General features: G+C 35.6%; 1 protein-coding gene across 14 annotated transcripts in view; it reads right to left on the reverse strand.

Moving 5' to 3' along the window:
• The window catches only part of PTPRD (protein tyrosine phosphatase receptor type D), a 2,167,047-nt gene that overhangs the window by 1,354,115 nt on the left and 795,482 nt on the right, over positions 1 to 17,450 (reverse strand). For all 14 annotated transcript variants that reach the window (XM_084785035.1, XM_084785038.1, XM_084785037.1 and 11 more), the window contains exon 5: positions 9,021 to 9,059. The gene's annotated coding sequence lies outside the window, so the exon portion shown is untranslated. The remainder of the gene's footprint in view (positions 1 to 9,020; positions 9,060 to 17,450) is intronic.

Genomic DNA, 17,450 nt, shown 5'->3' on the forward strand with positions numbered 1-17,450 from the left:
TACTGGGCTTATGTAGAAAAACTATGTGGTGCTATGAATTAAAATTGATCATAATATTCTGAATGAGAATCATTCAGAATTTTGATTCTCATTCAGAATTTTAGATTCACCAAGATGGGAATGAATTTTTCTACAATATTGCCAAATGCAATTAGCCAAAACAGCTTGAATTAACATCCATATGATCTCTGATTGTTTTGTGATTCTTCTTGCTCTATATAATTTTTCTACTTATCTGTAATAATATGAATGTATATGTCAAAAATAAAAACTTAATAAAAACACTTAAAATTTTATCATAGTACCTTAAGTGTGGAACAAAACCTCTATACCTAAGTTGACACCATGTAAATCATTCCTACTGAGAAAAATATGGTTTTAATTGTGGCACTGTAACAGTGGATAACCATAAGCATATAGGAAGTTGCCAGAGAGGATTATGAAGAGCTTCAAAAATTATACCTAAAATTTTATTTAGTAAAATTTAAAGTTGTAAAGTGTATTCTCTGAACCCTTTGATGGGGGAAATCGTACTCTAGATTAGATTAGCATAAATTATATGTCCTAAATTTATACTTTTAAATAGAGAAAATGCAGAAAATGATAGGGATCATAATATTGATAAATAATGAGAAAACTAAGTATCTCTTCTCAATAGCAAACAATCAACACAAGATCATGGTACTATAAACTTGAATTCCATCACTTTACTCTCAGAGTAGCTCTGATTTCTCCTCTACTATCACAACAGACATTTTTAAAAACTTCAATATCTCCTAAATGGCAAGTGGAAAATAAATGCTTGCATTTGCTTTTGCTTGCTTTTCTTAAATGCAGTGATGCTACCAGGAAAATGGGGAGTACAACTCCATTATTGTCTGTACAAGTCTGACATCAGGATTCTAGAATGATATCATCCTTTGTCATATTACCTCATGGAATAAGGAAAATAAGGTTACTGAGGTAGCATGAATTCTTGCCACACCTTCAATTCTTTGATGCCAGGTCATTGTTATGCTCTGTGTTGGAGGTAAACATTAATAAAATTACTACTAAAATGATGTTATTCAATCATTTTAAAGCACTAGGATACTGAATGAATTCACAAGCCACACTGTTAATGATAAAATATGATATTTTATGTAAGCATTTGGTTTGCATATGAGGCAAGACTTAAATCGTTTTTAAATATTTGATATTTAACTTCATTTTGTTTCATATGGTGACATGCAGGAGTCTTCAGGAAGGACCTTGAAATAGCCTTATGTTCAAGGTTAAAATATTCCCTTTAGACAGTATTCTTTATTTCATTAAAAAATCAATTATAATTATTCACCCACATTTTGGTAAACAAAACAAAACACCCATGGATTATACTTACTTGAGAAAAGAAATTACTTTAGAATATTAGGGGCATTTTTCTTTTGCAAAATTTTTACTGAAAACACCAATACTTAAAAGGATCTTTGGCAGATTGTTTTATACAAGAAAATAATTCATTTGAAATAGCCATAAAATTAAAAAACTGATTCTATCTCCTTTAGTTATTACTGTTTACTAAGCCTGTCCTGTGTTTTAGAAAAGCAGGCACATTAAAGAGGAATTTTGCATGAGTTGAGTCAGAAGTCCAGCAATTCGTGCAGAGGGAGAGTATAATAGTTACGTGTCTGTCAAAGAGTGGACTCATCTTTGGTTTTGTAGCAACTAGGTATGAAAAAGCTCTGACTGCGGCTCACGGATAGTGTGCAAGGCTAACAAAACACTGGTATATCATATAATGCCAATAATCATTGCCCTAGAACTAGTGTTTTAGAGCTTTCATAGAAATCTTATTCACTTTCATGGCACCCCATGAAGTTCTGATTCTCAGGTCCACACAATGACTAAATTACCATCTTTCAAGTACATTCTCTCTCTAGGTACCAGGACAAATTTCTAAGCTATTGATAAGATCTCAGAAACAATGAGTGAGGGTGAAGTCAGACTGTCACTCAGGTATAGAAAGCCATACGAAGGACAATGTCATGCCCTCCATCTGCCATGCCAAACCTCCATCCATCTGTGGCTGGTGATAGCACTGAATGAAGCCCCACGCATAACCATAATGTCATTTAAACCACAGGGCATTGTTTGGATTACTAGAAGCTATACTTCTCCAATGTGAGCTTTATGGAACAACATCAGGTTGCAATGTGAAATGCTCCCACACACTGTGTACTTCCATGAAAGCTCATCCACTTACCACTTGTCATTGTTTAATGATACCTTCAGGATTATGCTATATTAGTCTCTGATCTTCATCATGCATAATAATTTATCTGTCTGTTTCATTAGAAACAAAATCTATATGAAATCATATGATAAAGTGAGTTAGGAATGTAACTCAGTGAGTCTCTGGTTTCATTCCCAACATTGTAAAACATTAAATAAAATTCAAGGTAAAGTTAGAAAAAAAAAACCAAATGGAGATGATAGCCTTAAAACCTTTGGAAGATCAAGATAAAGACAATGATAAGTATGTAGGAATACAGTCTACAAATTGCAGGGCTTTTCCAGTATGTGGGACCCATGAAAGCTGATAGACAATGGTCTGGTGTGGAAAGGACTTATAGAACAGGGTGTGGCACTCAATAGCAAGGAAGAACAAACAGAGAGGTTTGAGATTTACAAAGAAAAATTATGCAGAGAGGTTTTTCTTTTTCTGGTTTTGTGAACACCTGGAAAAGGTGATGTAGCAGAGAATGCAAGCAATTTAGCAGGAGATTATAAGCTCAAATAGCCACAGATCTCCTTTAGTGTATTAATGACATGGTAGGTATCACCAGTAGGCTTATTATAATTTCTGTGTTTTAGTAAAATGTTATTAAAAGTATACATTAGATGGTGAAATAAAACACAAGTAGCTAGTTTCACTTTCACAGAAAGAATATTTTTTTATTTCACTCAAAAATTGACATCTTCTCATGCAGTTCGGATCATTACTAAGTGTGTACATCTATGCCATACTTAAAGAGAATATGCTGACATGGAGCAATGCTTGTCCAGTGTCAGAGAAGTTGATGTACATGTTACTGTTTTGCCTAAATGAAATGTGCTTCTTTGAAAATTTTTTTAGATTACATCCTGAAGGTGAAATTAGGTTTAAAAAAAAAAAAAGCAAGCAAACAAACAAACAAAAAACCCTGCAGAAACTCCCTGGAAGAATTTTCTTGGGTGAATGTGACATCTCAGTCAGCGTGAACCCCCTATGCAGTGGCTCAGATCATAGATGAGAAATAAGCCCTAGAGAGGTAGCTTTGAATGTTCTCTGACTGTTGCCGAGATGCTCGTGATTGACACGAAATGCTTTATGAGGCATAATTGGTTGTGCCCCTTCCTTAGCAATAAATTTAAATCTTTCAATTCTAGGTAATTGTATACAATTAATTTTGATCTCCAGTGCTATGTATAAAGTAGAAAGGTTATGTTTAACTAATTAACTGTTGTAGAAATGACACTCTTTGGACATGTTGGTGGCATTTAAATTAGTATGGTTCTTAAAAAACAGTACAGAGAGATTTCCACTATAAAAAGCAAAGAGCTAACCACATGGGAGGTGTGTCTTCTCAGGTCATTTGAACAAACAAGCTACATGTTCAGAACAGAGAGCTGAACAACACTTAAACCACACATCCAGGAAAGCTGGTGCTTTCTAACTCGGGAAATGACTGCTGGATTGCATCTAATATGAACTGTTTCTTTATGACATTTAAAACTAATGAACTAAAAGTACTCTTACCAAAATACTGTTTACTTTTAACATGAAACCAGACCATTTTTTATGAGCTACACCCTGTCCGTGTTACTCAGTTCCCATGGTCACCTTGGTGAAAGACTAATGCTGAATCTGATCTCTAAATAGTGTGATGAATTTTCCTCAGGGCTTTTGTTGAGGGGACTAAAATGACTGCTCTATGCTTCCCCCTGATATATAGTGCCCCCTAGCACCTTGGTGAAGATAATAAAAAATTATTTCAAAGCAAAAACAGCATTGTAAAAGTGTGTCTATAGATTAATGTTTTTGCATCTGGGAGTCATGGCAATGCTGTAGTGAGCAATCCTCTCAGTCATTTTGGATAGTGTCAGCAAGCTAAAACCTTCTGACAAGGCAAAACAAGCAAAGCAACAACGACGCTAGAAAAAGGCGAGTTTTGGTTCTAGCTCCTGAAGTTGGTTATAGAAATGGGAGGCTCTATAGCAGGTGTCTTGATCTCTTCCTGTGGCGGTGGCATCTCAATGTTATGCGTCCCTACAAGCTTCACTGCAGTGGAGGATACTAGGCTACTGTCTCATCTCTTTGCACATAGTGATGAGCTTCAATTCTCTTTGCCTTTGGCCATGTGATGTCCAATCACCCACCTATCTGCAAAGCAGTGAGCAAACATAATCTCTTAAGTCTCAAAAAAAAAAATGGGGAGGGAGTAGATGTGCTAGCATAAGCATTACTACTCAACGAAAAATATGTATTAGCTCAGCCCACACATTCAGGAAAGAAGGCAGATGTACTGGTGATGGTACAATCTCTCACAACATCATGGAGATTTGCAGTAACCTGCTAGCTCAGCAAGCGACTCCATAAAAAATGTCCTACAACAATTAAAATTAGTAACAACTGGGGCTCCAGGGATGCATAGTGCTTTTCATAGGAACTGGGGTTCAGTTTTCAGTAACCATATGCCTGGTCATGCCTCCAGTTTCTGAGAAATTGATACTCTATTGTAGTTTACACAGGCACCAGGCACACACATCTTGCAGATACATGTGTAGGCAAAACACCCAGACATTTAAACTTAAAATTTTAGTAGTAAATAAACAAAATAATGTAATTATACAGAAGACACAAAGGACCATAAGTCAGGGTCATCTCTAAGTTTACTTTTAAATAGTATTTTCCAATCCCTATATGAACATTTGCACACATAGTTACTCAATAGAGTGTGAGAACGTGAGCAAATCCATGAGTACATACAAATATGGCACTTCCCTTCACTCTAAATACATAATCTATGTTCACAGAACAGCTATTTGGGTCAAGATCACATACTAACAATTAAAATAATTTTATTAGATATGCGTTAGCTTAAAATATCCAAAGAATTTTCATATCTGTGTTTACTCACAAGTATTAGGTGGCCCTGGTGGTTTCATTTCTTCTTCTTTGGACATAAACCCAGGATTTGAATATCGGTTTCAAATTTAGCAAAGTGCCTGGGAGCTAAAGCTACATTATCTGGATAGTTAAGTTTTTAAGGAAAGAATTCTTTAAAACATCAAGATGTTTTGGTCTTAGAAAACAAAACTTATTTAAAATTCTTTAGATGGCATGTAATACTCAATTCTCTTGATTCTTGGAAAATGCAATTCTACAATTGAATAATTCATATGATTTGAGGGAAATTTCATGACTAATGCTAACCATATGAATGTGGCTTAAAATTTGTCTACAATACCATAATGACAATAACAGAAAAGCAAGATGGCCAAACTTTACTTACAATCTACATAAAACTTTTACTTACATAAAAGTACTTACATAAAATTGTACTTAAAACTTTACATAATATTTACTAATGAAACCAAGGGCATAAATAAAAATAAGTTTCTATAATTACCATCATTTGATGCTACAAGGATTGTATTGCCATGGACCTTAATTTCCTTATTAGGCCTAATGTTTTACATATATAAAGCATATCAATGCATATTTCATAGTTTGGGATATCTATGGCAGTGGATTTTTGGATTTAAAACAAATTGCCCTATTTCGAAGCAGAGTAAAAGCACAGTGAGTGAAATCTCCTTTGGAGTACACATCTTCTGGCTTTTTTATGGCACTCACAGTTCAGAACTATTTCTGGGGTATCTTTAGGATTGGGTTTTCTGGGTGCAAGTATGTCTTTGGAATCAGGGAATAAGATTGAATCTCTTCTTCTTGAGCCATCAACTCTGTGCCTCAAGTGAATCACGAACGCCTTCCACCTTTAAAGCCCTGTCCCTAAAACAGTACAAAATATGCTGTCAAAATTTGACTAGAGGTCTGTCAACTACATTAGATTTCCAGTGATTTCTTTAAAAGTTGTATTCAACTGTATACCACTGTGCATGCTATTATTTTGTCCTCTTTAAAAGGTTCAGGCTCCAGGTTCAGAAAATAAAATTGATGAATCGGGACAAATTGCTGCGGCTACACACAAAGACACAAAATCAGTGAATCATAAGCTTTACCTACCTTACCTTACATAAATTAATATGGAAAGGAATTTTTATGGCTAATGGTTGGTCTCAGAGCCCCTATTATTTTTTTTTTTAGTTTGAGAACTACATAGTAACTGAGCAGAGTTTATTTTAACATGCCTAATTTGTATTATTAGTTTGCATATTTTCATTTGTACATCAGAACTGCTGAGATTTTCATTTCACAGGTAATGCTGTCTGTCTTTCTCAACTTCCTTTTGCTGTTTGCCTTGCCAGTCATAACTGGACTGAAGCAAACTTTATGCAAATGAAATTCAAAACAAAGCAAAATTCTAAATAAGCTAATTCATTTGTAAAATGGTTTTTGAGAAGCTATTAAACATGAAACTATGTGTTCAGTGTGCTGAATTTAGCAGACAAGTTGTCAGGGTGACTTACTTTTCAACTTTGTGAACTTGTTGCATGTAAGAATTGTGGACACAACACAAAAGACTCTAGACTCAGCGATAGCTTGGCTAGATAAAATGCTGAACCTTGTGATCCTCAAAATATTACTTATCAGAAAGAGAGTCAAACTACAATATTTAAAACTATCAAGTAATCTAGGAGAAATAGCACTGGAATTAGCCTTTACCAGTGAATAGGCATGGGTATAGGAATAGACGTGGAAGTTGGCTCTGTACGTAGAAGTAGAATACTACAGCTTGGGAAGGATGGAACAACATGACCAGGCTGGTACTTATTGGAGGAAGATTACTTATGGAGAAGTGAAATCATATTGTATACTAAACAATATACTGGTAAGAAAACCCTACAGGAAACATGATTAGAAAGCATGTACATTAGAGCTGTGTAGGATCTTGATTTTATTCAATGAGGATCAATTAAGACAAAGGAAATGACAGAAGAAGATCCCAAACAATCTTCATGTTGATCTCGCATACTAAGAGCTCCTGTATTATTTTAACGAGCATGTGGAGTTCAGAAGGAAGAGCATTATGTGGCCCAGCTCTAACTCTTGCAGGTCAGAAATATTCAGTAAAAAATAAACAAACAAAAAAAAAGAGGAATCTATTATTCGTTATGATGGAAATAAGATAACAAAGCTTTGGACTGTGTGTAAAGTGCTACCTCCCCATAGAGGTTGAGACAGATTTTTCTATTTATAGAATATGCTGAGGGAAATCAAATGCTAATCTTCATCCTCTTCTTGAAGAGGCACTGCTACCAGGACATTGAAAATTCAGTTAAAAAAACTCTAATTACTTTTTGTCATATATATTGTTAGTAAAACTCCAAACAGATCATTATTAATTTTTTTCCTTTCACAATTTTCTAGACAAGCCTAATGGAAGGGCATGCAGATACTACTCATGACCAACAAAAGTTGGCACATGGACTGGCTAACCTGGTATAGATAGCCAAGAACAGCTTTCCTTAAATATAGAATGAATATTAATAATTTTTATCATTAATTTCATGACACTCAGACATTGGAGACAAAGTGAACAGAAATGTTTCAAAGTAGATTCTCCTAGGAAGGATGCTGACCCCAGTGGAGTATCCATACACTGGTACAGAAGAGGAGTAAGCAAACCAAGTTCCCACAGGAAGTCATGACCCAGAAGCTCTTAGAAGTGACACGATCTCACACACAAATAGTCTTTTTGTTCATGGTAGCTCTCTTTGTATAACAGTAAGCACTATGGGCTTACCAAGGCTTTCTTTCTTAATATTTGGGTAGATTTTGAAGCTTGGGAACAGCATTGCAAAGTCAGGGCTGGGTGACTATATAGATAAACACATGACCGGTGATCTGCTAAAAAAGAAAATAAGAAAAAAGCCTGAAGCAAGTATGAGTGAGTGATACAGAACCACCACAGAGAGATGGGCCTCCTACTCCTGCCACTGAATCTTGCTCCTGGAGGAATAGGACTTGTTCCTGCAACCTGTGTAGAAATGCACATGACTGTTGGGTCTGTATTGCACAAAGTGTCCCTCCTGCTGTGAGAAGAATGAGGAAGCCCAGAGAACACAGAAATCTGAACCATAGAGTTTTCAGAATACTAATAAAATAAAATACACTATAATATTTTATAATAAAATAATATTGAATTATTCAAAGTGTAGCAAGGTCTGCCTCAAAGTGTAGTGAGAATTATTTCAAAAGGTTGGCTGGAGTCAATTCAAATACAAAGTCACTGCACAGATAAATAACCAACTTTATAAAAAATTCTGTTGAAAGACTTGCATTTCTGTTCAAGCAGAATACTTTTGCTTGCCTGTAACTGGTGTGGTAGGTAAAGGTTATGAGCATTTAAAGAGTTTCAATATGGAAAATCACAGAGTTTTCACTATTTTATAACTCTAATGTGGAAAACATTTTTAAAGCTTGGTTATTGTCTAGTCTTCTTTGTGGCTGTGTATTTTTAAATTAGTTCCACCGCTCTTAAACTTTCAATTTGATCCTGCATATTACTGATCTCTAGCTAAGGCCTCTTTCCATTAAGACTCTCTGGTGAGTTCTGTTGTGTTCCTATGGGATGCTCTCCTGGCCCATGAGGTTAATTGTCAAATATCAAGGTTGAGCACATCATGGTACCTTCAAAATAAAATTGATTTTGGCCTTATAAGATTCACCCTCAGTAAATAAAAATTAGGAAAACTTTTCCTTAAACGACTGAGAGTTAAGTGAGGAAAAAACATTCCTCTAAAGATGAGTGGAAAGTAATAGAAATAAGAGAAAACAGTACCTGTGGGACAAAACAGAACTTAAACAAACTCACCAGACAGTTGAAGTCACCAGACGATCCAGGAGTCCAAGCCTGATGTAAGACAAAACAAAGGAGAAAACAGGAGGTTTTAATGGTCTGGTTTTTTTTTTTCTTTAAAGGAAATACAGTGTTGTTATTCTACACCATCTTTACAAATATGGCAAACTAAAAGACAAATTTTGGAAATCATTTCCTAGACAAAAATAAGTTTCCACTTAAAACATACTTAATAAAATAACTAAAACCTCATATTGTGCCCTTGTAGTCAGCAGCATAAGAAGACAGTCTAGCTAAGGAAAACATTTTTTTTCAATTACTTAAATGACCATAAAATCATTTAACAAATGACCTAATTCTCAAAAATAGTGAGATTATTGTTAAATTCACTCAAGTTTGTCAGTGTTTAGTACACATGTTTAAGTTTTGGAGTGTGAAGCACATCAAAGCTTCACTTTCCAAATCCTCTTACATTTTCAGGCCCTTGCTGGCTGTAGGGCAATAATTAGTTACAACACTGATTTATTTCCACAAAGTACATCCAGGGAAGACATTATAACAAAATAAAATAAAAGGCTTTAAATTTCCAAATGGTATTTAAATCGGCTCCTATTTTTCAAAGATGTTTGAAGTTCAAATAAAAGGCAGTATCCAGGCAGTACAAATTCTCCAGAGAAGGCCTGGCACCTGTGTGGGTTCAAAGGTTTTATCAATGTTGTCTTGTGTAAAGGAAATGGCAAACAGAGAGCTCTTTTGTAAATATGGCTCGCTGCCTCTGTGTTTGAGAAGAAATATTGAACTTCCCACCATTATTATTACAAAACACAGGAGCTCATTTTTAAAACATTTGACGGGAGCCTTTCCATTTTGCCTTGGAAATCAGTTTAAGCTTACATATTGAATATCAAGAAAACATACCTGTGAGAGAGAATGGAGGACACACTATACATGACAAGGTGTCAATGCTGATTTTCCTGGTTGTATATGTGCAGATACGTGAAACAAAATTATTTCTATCTTGCCAGAATAACTACTATAATGCTACCCAGCTAAAAGGGTACCAGAAGCCCAAGTGAAGCTATTGAGACTTTCTCTCCAAACCTAGTGTTTTGTAAAATCCGGCTTCTGTTCTATGCCTGGGATCACCAAAGCTCCAGCCTTGATTCAGTAGTAAAATCTGGACAGTCCGTGTCCTCTATCTTATCGCTTCTCACAAGAAACATAAAGAATGCCAGCTTGTTTTCCTTTGTTCACATAATTTAAGTTGGTTATTTCTTGTGACTCTGAGACAACAAAATTTACCTATAAAAATGTTTTATATATATATACACATATACACATATTTATATGTGTGTGTGTATGCGTGTGTGAAAATAATCACACATCCATTATCAAGGCCCATGCGATCTAGAAAAGTGGCTACACAGAAACCTGCGACTGGCACTATGACAGTGCATCCAGACATGACATCTTTGGAGGAACTCATTACATGCACATCTCCACGATAGTTTAACATGATAGATTATTTGTTGGCAGGAGGAGGCAAAACTAGATTATAGCTAATAACATTGCTAAATACATATATATATATACCCTTAATAGCCCATAGAAAATATGTTGATTTGTTTGGATATTTCAGGCTAAATATGGTTCATCTTGCCCTCATTTTGGTCTCTGTGTGATTGAAATCAAAGTGTTTGCCTTAAAATACTTGTGAGACCCATTAACCCTGTCACTCTCCAGTATGATTACACTGTCACTGTTCCATGGGTAGTTATCAACAACTTATAAGTTGCACACTCCTGGTAAAAGAATAGATCATTTCTTTTTTTTCTTGTAAGCTCTTCTGGAGCAGCATGCTCTTATTATGCATTTCTGTTAAACATTCCCCAGGAAGAAACGCATGAGGTAAGCCAACATGTTCCTGTTGACATGAGCAAATGAGGTCACAGTGAAGGGGACCTGTCCTTGGGAACCTGTCAAATATACATCCTTCTTGACTCGGTTTATTTGATCATTGTTGTTTTGTGTTCTTTAGATATGTGGAGCATTAAGCTCTTCCCAGACATACAACTGTGAGTATTTTCTCCTCCATGACTTGCCTCTTAATTTTGCTCAGTCAGTTTATGTCAGTAATGTAGAAGAATGTTCTATACGCAGGTTTTATAACTTTCCCTGCATTCATTCCTATGTTAAATATTATTTATGCCATCAAGCATGACATAAATTTATTTTCTGTTTCTCTTTGATACATAAAGTGCAATTAGTTTTCTACTGACAACATACTGAGTGACCATGATAAAATCATGTATGAAAGTTTATTTTAACTGTGAACACAGTTTCAGAGGCTAGAAAAGGATGTTAAATCCCCTGAAACAAGAGTTATAGGCAGTTGTGCTCTTACCCACAGAACCCTATCTCCAGCTCCCTAGGTTAAAATCCAAACGTGTACATATTCTTTTTAATTAATCATCTATACTTTTATATGCAAATAATGACAGTTTTACTATGGTATTCAAGTCACTGAATTTTAAAGCATGTTCTGATGTACGCATGTATGTACGTATGCAAAACAGGCTTATGTATTTATATGAGTACATGTATATTTTGTGTTTCTTCACTCTCAGCACTGCCAGCACTGTAGATATGTGATACAATGAGTGTATCCCAGCGACTTTGTCTTGCTCTCACAGCAAATCGTTACACGAAGTCTGGCATTTGCTCAAGGTGTAGCTACTTGTACTTCAGTGCTTTTCTAGTACTGTTTACCGAGGTTTAAGTTTAAAGGATTTTCATTGTACAACGCACTAGTTTAATTGTCATGTGCTTTTTAAAAGGTCAATATTTTCTTGTTAATATTCAGTTTTAATTACATTTTATTTGATTCCAAATTTTAGTGGTTTCATGGGAACGATCTAACAACTTCTGAGCATCTTTTTGTCCTTAGGATCTAGAAGTCTCTGTGTCACTCCTCAAATTATTCATACCTTTGTCTTTTAAAGTTGGTTGGAAGAATCAAATTCTATAATTTTTCCTGTTTATTCTAATAATCACTTTTTTGTCAGTGCTTGGAGTTGGACACACGGCTTTACAGACAGCCAAACAGTCTGTGACAGCACTGCATCTCCTCACAGAATGTCATAGCACCTCTGCGAGTCCTCTCGAACACATAATTGATAGATTACAGAATGCAACACAGTCCAGTCTGTTACTTCCTGGGATTTAATATTGATCTTCTTTTTCTGTGCTTTGGTGAAGTGAATCATGTTCTCTGTTACACCTTCAAATACATGCTTATGTTGGCCGTCTTACTCCTCATCCCACAACCACAGAAAGCTTACGTTTTCCTCTCACATTGTTTTATGGTCCTAGAACATTGTATTAGCGGTATATGTGTCTCTAAATATTTTCAGCTTGGTGTTTTAAGACTTTTCTATGTCTGGAGACCTTTTCATTGTAACCTAATTTTTATATGAAGCATTCACTAGCCAATTTCCTAAAGTACATTAAGGTCAGTATTATTACCCAGAAATTGATCAATTTTATAAAACTTCCATGTACATTTTAAAAATACAAATATCCTTAAGCTATATGCATTTTTCTAGAGACATCAATTTTATTAAATGAATCTTGTTCATGAAGGTTTTACAAGTTGCATGTAGTAATATCCCATTATTACTCATGGTGTTCTTATTTTTTTCTTTAGTAATCACTCTTTATATTTTATGTGTGGTAGTGACAAATAGACAGAAATTTGGTATTTTTATGCCTCCTTGTTCAATAGAAACTATTATGTTGAAGTGATTACATTTTATCTCTAGCAATTACCTCTTCTGTTTCTCCATTGCGTGTTTGAAGTTAATGGTACTATACCATTGTTTCATTGATTCTTGGCAACACAAGAGCAAATACATTTAGTAGGAACAAAGAAATGTAAGGGCTGTAAACTCATAAGTACAAGTTCTGAGCTTTCTCATGAAAATCAAGGGCTTTATCCTAGGCAGAATGCCCATCCCAAACAGGGAAAACCACAGGTACCACAAAAGTAAGACTATAGCAGACTCAGATTCATGGTGTACATAAATATGAATTCATGATAAACATGTGAAGACGAATTTCACAGCAATTCCAAATATTGAAAATAGGACATTTTTATAGTGAGAAATTTGAAAGCATGAAAAAAATATATCCAATTAGGATGGTGATGCTCTTAATTAGTCAAATATTCTTAGAATTTGGCAAAGTAATTTAAAGAAGCTACAGCGTCTTTGGGTCACCACTTCTTGCAGTCACCTGGTAACATACATTTAGAGCTCAAGAGAAGGCAGATCTTAAAGAAATGGATTCAGTACTCTTCACTGTTATAGATGCAAACATAAGCCTGGAGGTGGTAAAAATAATATTCTAGCCCAAGAACACAGGACATCAGCTAAGTTTGATAGATAGATTTTAAAAATGCATAATAAACAGGACTAGCTAGAAATTCAAACAAGTAAAGTGGGATTCTACAGGAGAGTGTCACTCATGCTCAGTGTTCTTAGTGTGGTCCCCACTGGTATAAACAGTGAAAGTATGTTCACTGTGGCCATTAGTAAGAGACAGGGCAGATTCTTGAGGGTAGAGGTGCAGTGCCTGCTGCAAGAGGTAATAGCAACTTAGATATGTAATTAAATGAAAAATTTTCATGTTTTAGTTTATATAAAAGGAGTAAGAGGGAAGAAACCAGGCTTAAATGCAGAGATAAAAATAAATATTAGTAACTCTTATAAAAGTAGAAGGTATATGAAATATGTAAGTCTAGGCCTTATTTATTACAGTTTTAACATTGTGTGGACTTTCAAGAACATGGCATCAGCTTCTCATTTCTCTCTATATAACACAAACCTTTGTCTTTAACATGTAATTTTTCATATTTCCAACTGAATGCCTGTTTTTCTCCTGTATAGGAACATACTCACACAAGCTTCATTGCTCATGTTCCAGGTTGGAGCCAGTGAAGTCTCCTCATGAACTTACAATTCTGGTGCATTACATTGTATTTCATACAGTTCTAATTGTAACCTCAACATCACTTTGGGTCTAAGCTCCAAACTAGGAAATAGGAGAAGGACATCTACCCAAACATTTCACAGAAAGCTAACAAGTGTAGAGACTTACCTCTTCAGTCTTACATAAGATTTGTAGGACTAGAATGATACCAGGAAAACCACATCTATGTTTTGAGGATATGGAGGGGATGATAGCAGAGACTCCTGGAGGTAGGGGCCATGGAGAATGAAGAGCACATCCTCTAACTAGACAAGATTCCTAGCAGAGAGAGGAGAACACTAGTCCACCCACAAAAACTTTGATCCAAAACTTAGAAGTAGTTCAGGGATAAATATAGAACAGATAGAACAGAGTTTGAGGGAATGTCCAACCAATGCCTGGCCCATAGCCCCAACGCAAGACCCACCTCATGGAAGAGAGCTAACACCTGGCACTATTAATGATAATCTGATATGCTTGCAAACAGGGGCCTATAGGAGTTGTCCTCTGAGAGGCTCCACCAGCAGCAATTCAAAGCATATGCTGAGACTCACAGCCAAACATTGGATGAAGGATAGGGAGTCTACTGGAAAATTTGGGGGAAGGATAAAAGGACCTAGAGGTGACAAGAGCACTAAATGAAGATCAACAGAGACAACTAAGCAGGGCACAGAGGGTCCTGTGGAGTCTGAAGCACCAACAAAGGACTGTGCATGCTGGACCTAGGTCCTCTACATAGATGTTGCCAAGGGGTATCTCAGGCTTCATGTGGGTCCACTGGTAAAGGGAACAAAGGCTGTCTCTGGCATGGACTCTGTTGCTTGCTTTTTTTTTTTTTTTTATCACTTTCTCGTGAAGAGACTGTCTTGCCAGGTCACAGAGGAAGAAGACTAAGCTCAGTCTTGATAACATTTGATGAGCTCTGGTGGGTGGGGAGGTAGGGAATAGTGAGGAGGGAATAGGGGTGAGAGGATAGGACTTGGGGGAAAAGGAGGGAGGAGCTGCAAGTGGGGTGCAATATGAATAAAACAGTAATTTAAGAATAAATTAAATGAAAGAGAGCAATGATGTGGAAACATAAAAATCAAGACAAAACAAACATTTATTTGCTTTGAACCCTCTTCAGCTCTTCAGTGGAACGCTTGTAATACGTGTGATACTTCTTCATTTGGTTTTACAAAGATTTGATGCAATGTGAGTCCTGTAACTGTATGTCTACTAAGTCCTTTATTTATTTTGTTAAATTAGCATACATGTTATTAGTTTTTATTGATTCTCCTGTCCCATCTTCTCTTCTATCCCCAGGCTCCCCTCCAATCCATCCATCTCCAAACAGCCTCTTTTCTACTTTTTTTACATGTACATTATATTGCTCTACCTCACTTACCCAACACCTATTCTTGCTATATTATGGTGTCTGTACTGGTCTCAGAGCTATTTCCATATTCAACCCCCACATGTATACAGACATGATAAGCAAGGACCTACATAAGAGTGTGAACATATTGTGAAAATGGTTGTTAGTCAAAGCAGTGTACTTATTCAATGCAATCTCCATAAAGTTCCAAGATAATTTTTTCACAAACTAGGCAAAATAATCCAGAATTTCCCATGGAAACATGAGAGAAAATAAGGAACTGAAGCAATTAATTCTGAAAGAACACCATCATTATGACTAACAAAAAAACAAGGATAGTGACTGTCACAGAAAAACCAACTGACATTGCACACTAGAAGAAAAGAGAGAGTGAAAATTATAGAGGGAAGGGAAAAAATCTACATTTCCTATCTAGATGTTATAGTTTGGATATAGTTTATTATTGATAGGTTTATATGTTGGAGCTTTGGTTCTCAGTGAAATAGAGGATATTTAAGAGGCAGAAAGAAGTAGAATATCCATAACTCATTAAGAGTGCTGTCCATGGAAGAAAGTAAAGTAGTTCTATGGGACCATTGATTATTATTATAACAGAGTTTAACCTCTGGATCACTTTGTACTTTTTTTCTGAAGACAAAGATCACTCACTCTGGAACATACTACAACTTTCCTACTAGAGAGTCTCAATCAGAGTAGAGCTAATGCCAGCAGCATATCCTGAATGCCCAGGGTTTTTAATCTAAGTTAGCTTCTGTCTCTCTTGGGAACTCCATGTTATCACTGAGAAATAAGTTAACAGGCTTAGTGTGTTTAGCAGTTAATAAATAGCATTCAATAATATTATAAACTGTATCACAGTTGAATTAATCATATAGTCTGCATAATATCATCTGTAATCTTAATTCAAAAGCACTGACATGCTATCTATATAAATCAATAGAATACATTTTCTTTAAGTACATTTCCATAACCAGCAAGCTAACTAGGTCAATTAAAGAAATTATACAGAAGAAAACAGATTAAATGTTCAAAAGAAAAGTACATTAGTAAAGTGCTTCTGATTGCTATTACAATTTATAAAAACAACCCAAAGAAAGGAAATTCATATGAATAACTGGAGATTTTAGAAGCAACATAATTTATTACATTTAAACATTCTTGAACAATTGTTTTAATAAAAGCTGGATTTTGTCCATCTCAGTTCAGAGTAGTATGGGACAGAACCACCTCAAATGCTACCCAAAGAGCTAAGTATAAACTTTTTCTGAAAAAATGAACTCTGTATTTCTGGCTGATTTAGTTCATAGTCTGTGCAATTTGTAAAGGCAAATCAAGCACTGTGCTTCTAGCTGAAGAGGTGACTAAGGCAAGTAAGGAATTTCATTCCTTCCACAAGGTTATAGAAAACATGAGATGGGAACTTGGGAAAAATCTTTCTACTTAATTTCCTAATTCTCACCCACTATCTTTACTCAGAATATTTTAGTTGATCGGCTTCCTATGCAATATCTGAATACAGTTCTACCTAGATGAGAAAAGTTGTAGAAAGACAATGCTGAAGCAATGCCACAGAGGGAAAATGGGTACCTCAGGCTCAGGTCCTTTCCTGTGTTTTCCCTAGCAGGCAGGGACAACTGAGTGTTCTCTTAGGCCGGGTTGGTATAATTTTTTAATTGTAATTCCTAAAAACAAAATTTAGCAGGTCTCATTTCCTTAGTAAACTTTTGGAATATTCTAATCATCACAGCAGAGTGCCTTGCTGTGGATCTTTCTCACATTCAAAGCAAATACTTTGACTACTTTCCTGGTTTCAACTATATACAGGCAGAGTCAAACAGATGTTCTCTCTTATTAAAAATATACAAGGTTTCTCTTTTCTCCATAAAATAATTTTGCATAGATTGTGATGAGGTAGCTCAGGATTTGAATCTCTGTGATGGTTAGTGCTAATCAACTTGACAGCATCTTGAATCATTTGTGAGATGAGCTTCTGGCCTAGTCTGCAAAAAATTGTATTGATTATGCTAAGTGAGGTGGGA

This window comes from Acomys minous (genome assembly GCF_964271855.1).
Source record: "Acomys minous genome assembly, chromosome: 1".
NCBI lineage: Eukaryota > Metazoa > Chordata > Mammalia > Rodentia > Muridae > Acomys > Acomys minous.